The sequence below is a fragment of the Saccopteryx bilineata genome, chromosome 1 (assembly GCF_036850765.1).
Source record: "Saccopteryx bilineata isolate mSacBil1 chromosome 1, mSacBil1_pri_phased_curated, whole genome shotgun sequence".
NCBI classification, from domain to species: domain Eukaryota; kingdom Metazoa; phylum Chordata; class Mammalia; order Chiroptera; family Emballonuridae; genus Saccopteryx; species Saccopteryx bilineata.
In genome coordinates, this window is record NC_089490.1 from 403,549,245 (window position 1) to 403,564,104 (window position 14,860).

Sequence of the window (14,860 nt, forward strand, 5' to 3'; positions counted from 1 at the left end):
GTCCCCGGCCGTAACTGGACACTCACGTCCGCCCTGGATGAGCACGGTCACTGCCATGGAACAGAGCGGGCGACTGAGGCCGTTAAGAAACCTGTCCGGGTGGCAGAGCTCAGTCCGGGGCGGGGTCTCGAGTCCCAGCCCGCAGGGCGAGCAGCCCGTGTCTCTCGTGCCGCGGAAGAGGGCCCACCGTGGACGCAGCCGCTCAGAGTCGGGCCGGGGGAGGACTTGGCCCGCGGGAGTGTGTTCTGAAGGCCGAACCCCGAGAGGACTCGGGAGCAGGTTGCGGGGAGCCCAGTCGGCAGCCGGGACAGAGGCTCCGGGACAGAGAGGAGAGGAAGCCCGCTCCGTCCAGCCGTGAGCCAGCCGCGGGGGGCACGGGGCCCAGCCTGCAGAGCGCCAAGAGCAGGAGAACGGCATCGAGAAGCCGTCAGCCAGTCTTCCCTTGCACCAGGAGAGGACTTTCTCCGCGTCACAGCGGAAGGGACTCCGTCCACGGAGGCGGCCCAGAAGCTCTGTGGGGACCTCGTGTGGGGCATTCAGGCGCCAGAGGAAGCGTTCCGGTGGGTGGACTTTCCGTGTCCTCCCAGCTCCAGACTCCAGGGAGCTGCGTGTTTGGACCGGCCCTCACGTGTGGCATTTGGGAGGAGGGGGCACTCACCCCGGGTGCCCCCTTAAATCACAAGCAACCTTTGCATTCGCATCACATTTCAACCTGACTGCACAAGATGTGGCTTTTCTGTGAGCGCTGCACTACGGCTCTGAATGTGAGGGTAAGCGAGTTAACACTTGCTGTCAACCTTGACCCCCTCGAGGACCAGCCCAGGTGTGCGCCTCACAGCGATGGTGACCCTTTTCACTCGGGACCAAACATCTGGGTGTGTGCATGTACAAATGTGATACGGAGACTTGAAATGTCAGTCCACACCCACCCACCCAGCTGTTCAGCCTCACACCCGAGTGACTACATGTACACACGTTTAGACAGTTGATAACACGGCTGAGTTGCAGGCTGAGGTTGGAACTATGGAGGAATGGCCACCTTTCCTCATGAAACGGAGGGGGACACCCTGGTGGCTGCAGGTACTTGTGTGAGCACATGGGGTGGGGCGTGTCGTGGCCACGGCCGCTGCGTCCTCCACTCTAGGACAGACCCTGCACTCAGGAGGTCCCCGCAGATCTGCTGGGAGGAGAGTCTCCGCTGAGAATGTAAGAACATGCATTCTCTAACCCTGCAGTGTTTTCATTTCAAGAAAAAAGGGACGTGGGACTTCCCTGAGGCTCCTAGCTGGGTCCCTGAATAGGTCTTCAATGTCTACTTTTGTCAATGTGCCAGCAAACCCTAAGCAACGAGCGCGTACCTCGCTATCTAGACCTCAGCTTCCCAAATACCGCTCTCCGCGGAGAGGAACCCGGCTTCTCAGAGGAGTGGCTGGCTGCGGGTCAGGGGCAAGTGCTCGGGGGCAGTCACGGCCCTCCGCAGACACAGCAGAGGACACGGGTTCTGACCGCAGAGGACACGGGTTCTGACCACAGCGGAGGGGCATGCCGGACCTACCGGCCCCCACCCCGCGCCTCAAGCAACTAGAGAGCCAGAGAGCAGTGTCCTTCGCACGTTGGACCAGGGGCAGCTCAGGACCCTGATTCCTGGTCCCAGGGAGGCCAACAAAATGAGCCCATGGTGAGTTCCCCACCTTCCTTCCTAGAGGCTGTTTTCAGGCTGCAGCGCAGGGAGAGGAACCCCAACCGCCCAGCCGTCTCACTGAGCTGAGGATGCAGAGAGCAGAGCTGAAGGAGGCTGAGCAGGTCAAAGCTGTGGAGTAAAGGATGTGGGACAGAGAGAAGAAAGAGAGATTCAGAGATCTGCAGAGTGCCCTCAAGTCTCTGGCCAAGGACTGACCCTCCCAGACTTGAGAGGAAACTGGGGAAAAGAAACACCGAGACCAGTAGATCGGATACCTCTGAGGGCTCACAGAGGGCCGGGAGGAGCACGTGTTCCCACCAGCCGAAGTGAGGGACCTCGTCATCCACAGGCATCACACGCCGTGTCCTCCAAAGCCTGTCACCTGGACCCAGGGCTTCTCTTGAAAGGGGGAAGCTGATTCTGAGCGTGCTCACCAGAATGGAGTCCGACACTCATGAAAGGAATAAACAACAAATCCCCACACCCAACGGCATAGCATCACAGTGTCTGGCATCTAACCCAAAATTACCAGGCAAGCCAAGAAGTGGAAAAATATGGTCCAGCTTGAAGGGGCTCTCACTGGCCAAGTTTAAAATGATCAGAGTATCAAAATAGTAACAATTATAGTACATTGAGTCAAACAGAGAGCTATGAGTTTATGGGAGCAGGAGTGGGGGGCCGAAAGAGATTTTTCTCACAATTGAATACCAAATTGTAAATATAGGAGCACCTAGGCTGCCGTTGATAGTGCAGGTTTGCTGGGAGGCAGAGCATTTACACCTCTGAAGGCATTCTGCATACAAATTCCTTACTGATTCCAAAGGGAGAAAATAAAATAGTGACTGGCCTGTGTTCTTAAGTACTGTTACTTACAATCAAGGATGTTACCCCCCACCCCCAAAAAAAGCTGAGGAACTATTCCAGGTCGAAAGAGACTATAAAACTCTGTGACATGGAAATGCGGCGCTTGGCCCTAGCTTGGGCCCCGGGCCCGCGGGGGCAGCTATTAAAGACATGATCGGGACAGTGATGGCGTTTGAGCATCAGCCGTGGTTCAGACAGTAGCGTGTGTCCGCACGGAACGTCCTGATTTTGACCACTGCGCTGCGGTTCCAGGTGAGATTGTCTTCACTCTTGGGAGCTGCACACAGAGGTAGTCAGTCTCCAACTTATCCCCACGTGGTTTAGGGAAGAAAGAATTTGTAGATACACACAGATGGCGACAGAGAGAGAGAGAGTAGAGACAGTGGTAAAGTTGGGGAACGCGTAAAGGGCTGTGAGTCTGGGGCAAAGCTAGACAGCGGTCCCTGTACCATCCTGCAATGTCCACGTTTGGAGTGATTCGATACTTTTTTTCTTTCAAAACAAAGACACGTACATACATGCACACACATGCACACAAAGAAAATCAACCCTGCCTGACTAGGTGGTGGTGCAGTGGATAGAGCGTCGGCCTGCGATTCTGAGGACCCAGGTTCAAAACCCCGAGGTCGCCGGCTTGAGCGCGGGCTCACCAGCTTCAGCGCAGGGTCGCTGGCTTGAGCCCAAAGGTCACTGGCTTGAGCGTGGGATCATGGACATGACTCCATGGTTGCTGACTTGAGCCCAAAGGTCACTGGCTTGAGCGTGGGATCATGGACATGACTCCATGGTTGCTGGCTTGAGCAAAGGGTCATTCATTTCACTGTAGCCCCCCCCCCCCGTCAAGGCACTTATGAGAAGCAATCAATGAACGACTCAGGTGCAGCAACAAGAATTAATGCTTCTCATCTCTCTCCCTTCCTGTCTATCTAAAAAATAAAAAAACAAACCAAAAAACACACCATCCCTTTGAAGCTGACCCTTCCTCTTCCATAAGCAGAAGTTCACCCCAAACACGCTCAGAGGCAGAGTCGCTACAACTGGCTGGTCGTGCAGAGAGAAAACAGCTGAAGAACAGGCTATGTGAGAGCAAAAGGTGGTCCCACAGTCCTCCAGGTGGCCTGGAGCTCCAGGGTTGGGGCCGTGATGAGCACCAGTGTGAGAATGATGAACATCTGAGGCCGGCCACCAGGGCGGACGCTCAGCCAGCCAGTCAGCCGACAGAGCCGCTTCTGGTCTGCCTGGATGGCAGTCGCACGTGACCGACACCCGGAGTGTTCCTCGGCATCCCATGGGGGGTTTAAGGGGAGAGCTTTGCTTTCCGAAGACCTCCCCCTCCACTCCCATCCGTGTGAAAACTATTCCGAGAGCAACTCTCCCCACCTGGGGAGCAAAGTGGCGGAGCCAGAGGGGGCTCTGTGTGCGATAGCTCCGCTCCGCACAGACGCGGTCAGGACCGGCAGGTCTCGCCCCGTGGGGACCGGCCTTCAGCGAGAAACGAGCGAGTGCACCTCACCCGCCGTCCGTCTCCCCTTGTCTGGGATATGTTATGTCCACTTAGGTGACTCGGTTAGGAAACCAGGTGCAGGAGAGGTACACGGAGTTCCGTCGTCCCCAGATCACTGACACCCTCTGTTTGGGCGAGTCTGGCCGTAATGCCAGCCAGCGTGGCCCGGCAGGAACCACGGAAAGACAAGACGCATGAGGAAGGGGCAGTGCGTGAGTGGCAGGGGAAGGCGGGGTCTGGGCTGCTTTGCCCACTTTCTGTTCTGCTTTGTGTTTTTTAATAACATGGAGGCATCTCTGGTCCCCCTGGAGCAACTGATGGTTTTGTTTGTTTGTTTGTTTATTCAAGTATCAGCACGCAGAATGGGAGGGTGGCACCCGGAGTCACTGGTTGTCACTGGACACTCGCCCAAGACTCTGCCTCCGGGGGCCCTGTAACAATGTGTGCAGCTGGGGACCTCTGTACCCCAGAGAGCTGAGCGGATCTCACCTGGGCACGACAGGGCTAAGGACATCGCCACGGGTCCCGCATTGGGAAGAGGTCAATGCAACATGGGTGCTCTTACTTCTGGCTCTTCCAGGAACGTGGCAGGTTAAGGTAAAGGAGACCACGAGGGATCCTGTGGGAAATGGCTGTTTCCAGGTCCCTGCGTGAGAAAGGACACAAGTAAAACAGCTGCCTCTGGTGGGGCCACGTGGCCAAGGAGTGTTCACAGCTTAACGGGCGGGTCAGAAAGGCCCAGGGGCTCCCCTGGCCCGAGAGGAGGCCACTAGGACACCAAACAGAAAGATGATATCAGATGGTATCCTGAGTGGGGTCCTGGAACGGACAAAGGACATTGAGTAAAAACTAAGAAACTGTGAATGAAATATAGACTTTCATAATAATGTATCAATGTTGGTTCATTAATTGTAACGAATGCCCTATATAATGGAAGATGTTAGTCATGGGAAATTAGGGATCCAGGGATATAGGAACGCTCTGTCTGAGCGCCTCAGTTTTTCTGTAAAGCTAGGATTATTCAAATAATAATAACAATAGCCTGACCAGGTGGTGGCACAGTGGATAGAGCGTCGGACTGGGACGCGGAGGACCCAGGTTCGAGGCCCCAAGGTCGCCAGCTTGAGCGCAGGCTCATCTGGTTTAAGCAAGGCTCACCAACTTGGGCCCAAGGTCGCTGGCTTGAGCAAGGGGTCACTCGGTCTGCTGTAGCCCCCTGGTCAAGGCACATATGAGAAATCAATCAATGAACAACTAAGGAACCGCAACGAAGAATTGATGCTTCTTGTTTCTCTCCCTTCCTGTCTCTCTGTCCCTATCTGTCTCTCTCTCTGGCTCTCTCTGGCTCTGTCACCAAAAATAATAATAATAATAATAATAACGACAACAATAATTCCAGGGAAAAATCATAATAATGACCACCATAGATTAAAACACATCAAAGATGTAAGAATCTTTGAATGATCAGCGAGAAAGCTAACACATGTGAAGCCAAGACCTACCAGAGCAGAAAAACAGGGTGAAGAACTTTCTCTGCATTGGGGTAGAGGAGAAAAAGACCTGAGAAAGGATTCTATGAAAAAATAACTTCTGTCTACTTTTTGGGGGGTCTCTGCAGACTTTCTTCTCAACTGAAAGCAAAGACAAAAAAAATTTTTCTATACAACTTTGAATTACAATGACCTTTTCTTGTCATTCCGCATTCCCAGAGACACTCTTTAAAATAATTTTGGCAAAAAAAATAAAATAAAATAAAATAATTTTGGCAATTATGTATAAGATCATCATCATCATCATAAAAAAGACCCAGAAAGAGAGAGAGAGAGACCTCAGAAATAAAAGACTTGACCGAGCGGGGCAGCACCGGGGGTGTAAAGGCTCAGGACCTGCCTTTCTACCTGAGATGTGGTCAAAGGAAAGCAAAGGGGAATGGAATTTCCCCGGGAGTCATCCGGAGTTTAAAAGAGCTGCTTTTTACAGGCGGTTTCTGGCTGGTCTGACACTTTTTGAAACAAATTGTATCTTTGTGGACTGAATGTTTCAAATAATAACCAAAGAACCAAAGCCAGTTTCCAGATACACTGTAGCTCAGGGGTTTAACAGGAAACCTCCCTCGCCACAGTTACATCAAATCGAAGTATCCAAATTAAAAATAAAATCCACTTTTCCAAATATTTTGGTGAAAATAGAAACTTTCCGTTTTATGAGATATTATTTTTGTCTTCCATCTCTACTCAAAAGTAAAACAAAATATTAAGGCTTAATTCCATTTTATTTCAACTGTTTAACTTTGCCCCTGAACTTTTAGCTAAACATTTACCCAACGGATGAACGGGCTGGATTTGAATTTTTGAAGCATAGTAAACATATTTTTTCTATTTAATAATCTATCTGGTTTCTCTAAACTGTATCAGTTTATTAGATGTTTTAGCTTCTTTTAAGGTTGACTAAAGTTTAAGGTTCGTGCAAAATATTTTCTTTAAAGATTAGTTTATATTCTTTTCTCTCCCCATCTTGCCTCAGAAATAGTTCTAAAAGCCATCGCTGCTTGCATTTAATCAAGTTTTTTGAGGTTAGGCTCTGAGCAGGGTGTGGTTTATTGATTAAACGTAGGATTGAACGTCGCAAAATCAGATTTGAAATAAGTTTTGCCCTTGGTTTTTGTCCTCTCTCCCTCCCTCCCTCCCTCCCTCCCTTTCTGCCTTTCCCCCTCTCTCCCTTTCTCCGCCCTCCCTCTCCTTCCCCCTCCCTTCCCCCCTCTGCCCCCCTACCCCTGCCCCTCTCTGTCCCCAGAGGTGGGCACAGATGGACTCACAGTTACCTTCCCAGCCTCTAGGTGTTGTTCTCTGCACACTAGACACCTCTGCCTGGCAGCTGGTTTCTGCCCATCAGGAAATGATATACCTCGGGGCCCGTGGCCTCACCAGAAAGTGGACGGGCAGGATTCTGGGCATAGGCTTTGCCAGCGGAAACAGGTTCTTCTGGAATGGCGGGGCTCAGCCTTGTCTCTCCGGGCTTGTAATGTGTGTCTTGTGAACACCTGGGCCTGTGCTTCCCGGACCAGCAGGATGTGTTTTCTTCCTGAACCACAACTGCTTTTCACAGCAATCGCCACAGGGGACGGCCTCTGATTGATTTCGGGTGGTTTATGTTGGGAGTTGGCTGCCAACATAAGCCACCTGGGAAGTGAAAACCCAAGGTCCGACGAGGTGCCAAACGCCCAGCTCAGCAGAGGGAGAAACGAGACCAGGGACCTCAGCCCACGGCTGTCTGTCCTTCCCGCGGCCTCCCGGTTCTCGGGCTCTGCACTTTCGAGCCCTGACTCGGCTGGTGACAGCTGGGTGACCTTGGCCCAGTGACTTTGCCTCTCAGTCCCTGGGTCTCCTCATCTGGCAAATGGGGATAAGAGTCCCCGCCTGAAGATTTTCTCAGAGATGACCAAAACAACGGGATAAAATGCAATGCCTGTCTTGTAGTTGACACTCAATGAATGGTCGTTGGTTGATTCTTTGAGCAGGCCGTGCTTTGAACACCTACAATGTTCCAGGCGCTGCTATGGGTGCTGGGGGGGGGGGGCGGATTTTATAAATATCAGCCCTGAATTTACCTCACTGGACAAATGCTGAAAGGTAATGGGTGGGGTAACTATTCCAGGGAAGGAAGGAATGAATGAGAGAAAGGAGGAAGGGAGGGAGGGAGGGAGGGAGGGAGGGAGGGAGGGAGGGAGGGAGGGAGGGAAAGCAATATGTCCACCTGGTCTTCTGCAAACACACGTGCTCTGTTTTAAGGAACAGACAGGGCGCCTGGACTGTTCTGGGCATGACTCCTCCATCCCCAGAGGGCACAGTGCATTCTGGGAAAATCACTTGACTGTTACCTGGAGATTTTCCTCCTGGACCCAGTCCCCTGATGGGAAACCAGCAGTAACCAGTATCCTGCATGAGGTGCAAGTTACATGAAGGTACATAATGACAAAACCAGTCTCCCCCTCGGACCTGTAGCAATTAGGATAACACGGCCCTTTTGTGCCCGTGACACTAGACACCTCTGTGACAAGTAGGGTCTGGATTGTATGACTGTTAACATAGAAGTGCTGGCAAGCTCAGGCTCGGGGAGTGGGGGCCCCGCCCTTCCCCAGAGTGGGGGTGCCCCCAGTTCAGCTGCAGGCCACCCCTTTACTCCAGATTCAGGGCCGTGGGTGCTGCTTGTCCCCCCTTCCTCTGACCCTCGTCACCGCCCGTGCTCCTCTCTGTGCTCACCGCCCACACAGGGCCCTGGTGCCCACCTCTGCCCCTTGCCTGGGGTCGTGGGGGCCTGAGTCTCCTCTCCCGGCAGCCCAGAGCCCCGGGGGCAGGCTCCACGCTCCTTTCCTCTGCTGGGACGTGGCGGGCACGGCACCCACAGGTGCCTCCCCGATGGTTAGTGTTTCAGTGAATACGTGCCCGCGGCTCTCGGTTCTGTCTCCCCTCAGGGTGGGTCACTTTAGAAAGGCAGCAAGGACACGGTATTGGGAGGCCGATGGCCTAGGTTTGAATCCTAGCGGTGTGACCTCGGGCCGGTCCCTTCACATCTCCGCCCTCAGTCTCCTCAACTGTGAAATGGGAATGCGCACAGCCTAGGGGAACCTAAGAGAGGAGGTGTCTTCAGAAGTTCTCGGGTGGGTAGAGAAGTGACACGTGGCTCGTCCCCGACGTCAGCTGGACTCCGCTCCAAGAGCCTGCCGTCATTTCCTGCGTGTTTTTATCTTGAGTGGAACATTCTGTATTGAGGTAAAGCACTTGTCAAAGTGCACAGATCTGTACAGAGTGGGTCCCTTGGATCAGCTAAGAATATCGTCAGCTCCCCGGAAGCCCCTTCATGAGGCCTGTCCCCCCACCCCCCACCCCCGCCCCATCCTCACCTCCCCCCCACCACCACCATGCATTTAATTCTCCTGCTTCGGAGCGCAGTGGAATCTGGTGTGGGCACATCACATCTGTGAGATGCGCCTGTGTTGTCGAATGTAACAGCTGCTCATTGTCATGGCTCTGGGTGGTCCCTTGTGTAAATACACTCACTCTCCTTCTCCTGATGGGCACCTGCACAGGCTCCAGCGGGGGGCGATGATGAAGGAAGCTGGAAGCCCCCCACCCAGAGCACTCTCAACAGGTCTGTAGGAAGCATCCTAACGCCTCCCCTGGGGCTCCCACGTGGGAGCAGAATTGGTCACCAGACACGCTGATGTGCCACTTCAGTCATTACCGCCAGGTTTCCCAAAGTTCTCATACCAATCCAAACTTCCTCCAGTGGCGTGCAAGGTGCCTGGGGGAAGCCAACACGTGGGGGTCAGGAGGAGGCTCGGGATTTCCCGTCCTGTCTCGCTCGGCACAAAGCCGACCCGGTGAGTGTGCAGGGGACTCTTGCTGGGTGTCCTTTGCTCTCCGAGCACAGACAGTGGTGATCACGGCCGTGGGGAGCGCCTCTTTGGGGAACAGCAAGTACCTTTTTAAATTGGGTTTTGTCTTTTTTTGTTCCTTTGTGAGAGTTTTTTTTTTTAAATATGTATTTTTGGAAGCAAGTCCGTGGAGGTACATGTACTGCAACTCTCTTCTGCTCCGTGACTCACCTTCGTATTCAGTTGGTGATGTCTTTTGATCCACACAAGTCCTACACATGCACGGACTTGGATGCACGAACCTTCCCCTTCGTTGTTTGGTAGTTTCTGTGTCCTGTGTGAGAGGTCACGGAGACAGCCTCCGACGGTATGTCCTGGAAGCTTTGCTGTTCTCCTTTCCGCGTCTGGAATTGGCTTTGAGTACGGTGGGAGGTAGGAGGTGAGGGTTCACCCTCCTCCCTATTGGGCGTCCACACGTTTATTGATCCCCAAGATGGGCCTTTCCCCCAGTGGTGCCGTTGCAGTAAAATCAAATAACAAAACACGTCTCTACGAGTTCATCTAGGTCTGTCGCTGGTCTCTCTGCCCTGATGCATTGCCCACTTGCACGTAGGTTAACACTCGGGCCCCAAAGAGCCCTACCCAAATCCCTAGCCCACCCACAGAGCCTGCGCGGCCCACTCCCTGCCCGCCCTCCGAAAGGCAGAGCGCGGGCACACCATGCAGGCCCCCCGGGAGCTGAGGGGCTGCTGTCTGTGGGGCTGTGGAAGGAGCAGGGACTGCAGGCTCCTGGTGGTGCCTGGTGGTGCCGGGGTGGCAAGAGTGGGGGGCAGGGGCCATCGCCCCATCACCCGGGCTTCTGGCACAAATCACCACGGAGTGTGCGACCCCTAAATGTGGGTCTGACCTTTTCTGTCTGTCGTATGAATGTGTTCTTCTCAACATGGGAGGAAACATAGCTGATTTATAACTTAAGTATTAGAGATTGGGGCATATGGTATGCTCTTGTTAGGGGCCGGCCTGAGTCTCCGTCGAGGTTTATCAATATTATGAGTCTTTTCAAAGAAGCAGCTTTTAATTTTGTTTATTTCTCCATGATACATTGGTTCTCTAAATCACTGATGCCCATGTTTTAAAGAAATAATTTGTTTCCTTCTACTTTGGGTTTAATTTGCTGTTGTTCTGTTTTTCCTTGCTTCTGCTATGAGCATTTAAATCATTGATTTTCAGCCTTTTTGATAAGCGTGTCGAAATCTCTACATTGATCTTCAGGCCGGGTTTATCTGCATACGATAATAATATAGTGTGGTATGAGATGTTGTACTGGTATTATGTCCAGTTCAAAGTATCTTTAGATTTTCTAGTGATTTCTTCTTAGAGCTATGATTTTTTCGAAGAGTTATACTTACTTTCCAAATATCTGGAGATTTTTGTGGTTGTTTTTCTGTTGTTGTTGCTGTTATTGGCCATTATTTTTTCCGCTGTGGTTGGAGGACGGAGTTCAGTCCTTTGGAACGCGTTGAGACGGGCTTTATGGTCCAGCACGGGCCACTGTGGTCAGTGGTGTGTGTGCACTTGAGAAGAATCAGGAGTCTGTAGTTTCAGCTCATTTCTTTTGCCTGCCATTCTACCATTTGCTAGATGAGTTTTGTTACATTTTAACAGTTAAAAACACTCAGTTTTGATGATTTATTTATTTTAGTTCTGTCCATTTTTTGAAGTAAATGTAATTTAGAATTGTTTTGTCTTTCTGGTGAATTGATGTACTATTTCATTATAAAACATCCTTTTTGTCTCTGGAAAATATCATACTTTGATATCTACCTTATTTGATATCGAGAGAGCTACACCAGCTTTCTTCTCATTGTGCTGCCTGGTATATATTTCTTCCTTCCTCCAACTGACCTCATTCCGAGTCTTTATATTAAAGTGTGTCTTCTGTGAATAGGATAGAATTAACGTTTTTAAAAATCTAGACTGATAACCTTTTGTCATGTAATTGGAGTATTTGGCCCGTTTATATTTAATATAATTATTTTCATAGAGCTGGGTTTACACCCCTCGTTTTATTCTTTGTTTCTATTTGCCTCATTTGTTTTCTTTTTTGACATTTTAACTTCTTTTCCATTAATCAAACTTTTTATTCCAAGTTCCCTTCTGTTGTCTGATGAATTATACACATTCCTTTATTATTGTATTCAAATGCAACCCTGGCTTTTTAGAGTATGTCTATAAATAGTGCTCTTACACTCACTTTTGGACAATGCCAAAACCTCAAATGTTTTCCATTTCCTTGACCCCTCATGTATTACTTCTACTCATATGTTAACACCTGCAAGGCATTATTATCACCATGCTATACAATCAGCAGTCATCTGGATTTGCCCACATTGTTACCCTTTCGTTTTGGAAAGATACTTTCTCTAGGTATAGAATCCTAAATCAGCCATTGTTTCCTTCCAGCAATTTATCTTTTTTTTTTTTTTTTTATTTCTCTGAAGCCGGAAACGGGGAGAGACAGTCAGACAGACTCCCACATGCGCCCGACCGGGATCCACCCGGCATGCCCACCAGGGGCGACGCTCTGCCTACCAGGAGGCGACGCTCTGCCCCTCCGGGGCGTCGCTCCGCCGCGACCAGAGCCACTCCAGCGCCTGGGGCAAAGGCCAAGGAGCCATCCCCAGTGCCCGGGCCATCTTTGCCATCTTTGCTCCAATGGAGCCTTGGCTGCAGGAGGGGAAGAGAGAGACAGAGAGGAAGGAGAGGGGGTGGAGAAGCAAATGGGCGCTTCCCCTATGTGCCCTGGCCAGGAATCGAACTCGGGTCCCCCGCACGCCAGGCCGACGCTCTACCGCTGAGCCAACCAGCCAGGACCTCCTTCCAGCAATTTAAATAGGCCGTTTCCATCGTCTTTGGCTTCCATTGTCTCTGTGAAAATGTCAGTGTAATTACTGGTCTTTTGAAAATAGTCTTTTCTTTCCCCCTGGGGTTGCTTTTAGGATTTTTTTTAAATAAATAAATGTTTATTTTAATGGGGTGACATCAATAAATCAGGATACATATATTCAAAGAAAACATTTCCAGGTTATCTTGTCATTTAGTTCTGTTGCATACCCATCACCCAAAGAGAGATCGTCCTCCGTCACCCTCTATCCAGTTTTCTTTGTACCCCTCCCCCTCCCCCTCTCCCTCCTTCCCTCCCCCCACCCCCCATAACCACCCCACTCCTGTCCCTGTCTCTTAGTCTTGTTTTTATGTCCCACCAATGTATGGAATCCTGCAGTTCTTGTTTTTTTCTGATTCACTTATTCCGTTGTGAATGGAATTCACAATGGAATTATACTTATTCCGTATAATTCCACCATTTTGCTGTAAGTGATCGATGTCATCATTTCTTCTAGCTGAATAGTATACCATGGTGTATATGTGCCCCATCTTCTTTATCCAGTCTTCTATTTTTTTTTACAGTGATTAAAAGCCTTTAGGCAAACTCTTGGCCAATACAGCAAGAATCCATAAAAGAGTAGTGTCTTTAACATGTTCACCAAGTCCAAGTTGGCCCCATCACCATGCCAAATTCCTGAAAAATGCAACCCAACCACAGTTCAGTCTGTTAGGAGCTGTCACAGGGAGCAGGAGTCCAGGAAAAGTCCACATCCAGGAAAAGTCCTCATGGCACTGGAATTGTCACCATTTCCTTGTCTTTTCATTTTCGCCAGTTTCACTGTGATGTGCCTAAGTGTGGTTTCTTTTGTCTGTGCCTACTTGAGCTTACAGAGCTGCTTATTAGCCAGTGGTGGGATTCAGCCAGTTCACACCAGTTTGGTAGAACCGATACCTAATTTTTTGTTGAGTTTGGCAAACTGATTGTCAAAATGGCACTTGTAATCAGGGTTCTCTCTAAGGTAGAAATCACAAATTACATAACTTACTCTTTTTTAACGTTCATCTGTGTGACGGTGTATTCTAAGCACCTGTAGTAATGTTCACTCCACCCATAGGTGAAAAAAAAATTGCCAAGTGGTGTCATACCAATCAAGAAGCGATATGGAAATATCTTAAATAACAGTTTTATTGTTTGTTTGTTTTTTTGGGTCAGGTATTATTTAATATTTTTTCATTAACATTTTAAAACTCTTATAATCTGGTTTTGGGTACCTCTTTTATTGTTCATATTTAAGTATTCAATGCATGAAATAATAAACCACCTTTCCATGTATCCTTTTTTCTTTTTCTTCTTCTTCTTAAAACGGTCATTAGGGCCGAGAACTAACTGGTTGTTAAATCATTTGAATCCCACCTGCTCATATCCAAAACTAAGCATGGCCTGTCCCTTCTACCAGTTGTGGACAATCCTTGCCCAAACTCTTTTTTAAATATTTCCCTTGACCCCTTTCTCTCTTCTCTCTCTCTGGAACCCCCATAGAACATAAGTTAGGTGTGTTCACCCAAATTTTTACGACTCCCTTGGCTTTTTCTGTTTTATGTACTTTTCCCTCCCTCCCTCCCTCTCTCTCTCTCTCTCTGCTTCAAATTGAAGATTTTCTACTAAACTATTTTCCAGTTTACTGATCTCTTCCACACTCATCTGCTTTTCTACCCATCTTTTGAATTCCTGTTTTTGACTTCAGACCTTCCATTCAATTATTATTTGTGGGTTCCAGGTCCTCCGGTGACATTCCCCAACTTTTCGTGTATTTTCTTTGCCGTATGAATGTGAGTGTGCAGCAACCTCCAACATCTGGAGCTGCTGTCAGTCTGTTTCTGTTCTTGTTGTTTGTTTATTTTTACTTACTTTTCCTTGTTTGACCCCACTTCCTGCCACTTGTGGTCATTTTTCACTGACTCTTGGATGTTGTGTGTGAAAAATTGGGGGAGGGGGGAGGGTTCTGGGTGATGTTCACTTCCCCTAGAGCAGCGGTTCTCAACCTGTGGGTCGCGACCCCGGCGGGGTCGCCTAAAGCCATCGGAAAATACATAATGCATATCAGGTATTTACATTCCGAATCATAACTGTAGCAAAATTACAGTTATAAAGTAGCCACCAAAGTTATTTTTTGGTTTGGGGTCACCACAACATGAGGAACTGTATTGCGGTGTCACGGCATTAGAAAGGTTGAGAACCACTGCCCTAGAGAGAGAGGATCTTTGGTCTCTTTGGCAGGTGGAATATGGACCGGTCCACTTGCTTCTATCAGGTTTGGAGATGATTTGAGGATAGACATCAGGATCTGGGGAAGGCTGGTCTCCTTCTCGAATATCGCTATAGGGTTCTCGATAAAAGCTCCTGAAAGGTCCTGGAGGATTTGCCAGGACCCCCTGCCTCTAGGGTGGGCCCACCACACCACTCTGGCCTCCCCGGCACCGAGAGTCTTCTGAAACCAGCTGAGCAGAATGTTGGGCTCATATTCTCACGGTTCCTTCCTCTCTGGGAGCT

At 49.9% G+C, this 14,860-nt stretch overlaps 1 protein-coding gene across 2 annotated transcripts in view; it reads left to right on the forward strand.

Annotated features, from left to right (window-relative positions):
• ANO1 (anoctamin 1) overlaps positions 1 to 14,860 on the forward strand; it is a 174,233-nt gene that overhangs the window by 62,511 nt on the left and 96,862 nt on the right. The gene's annotated exons all lie outside the window — the stretch shown is intronic.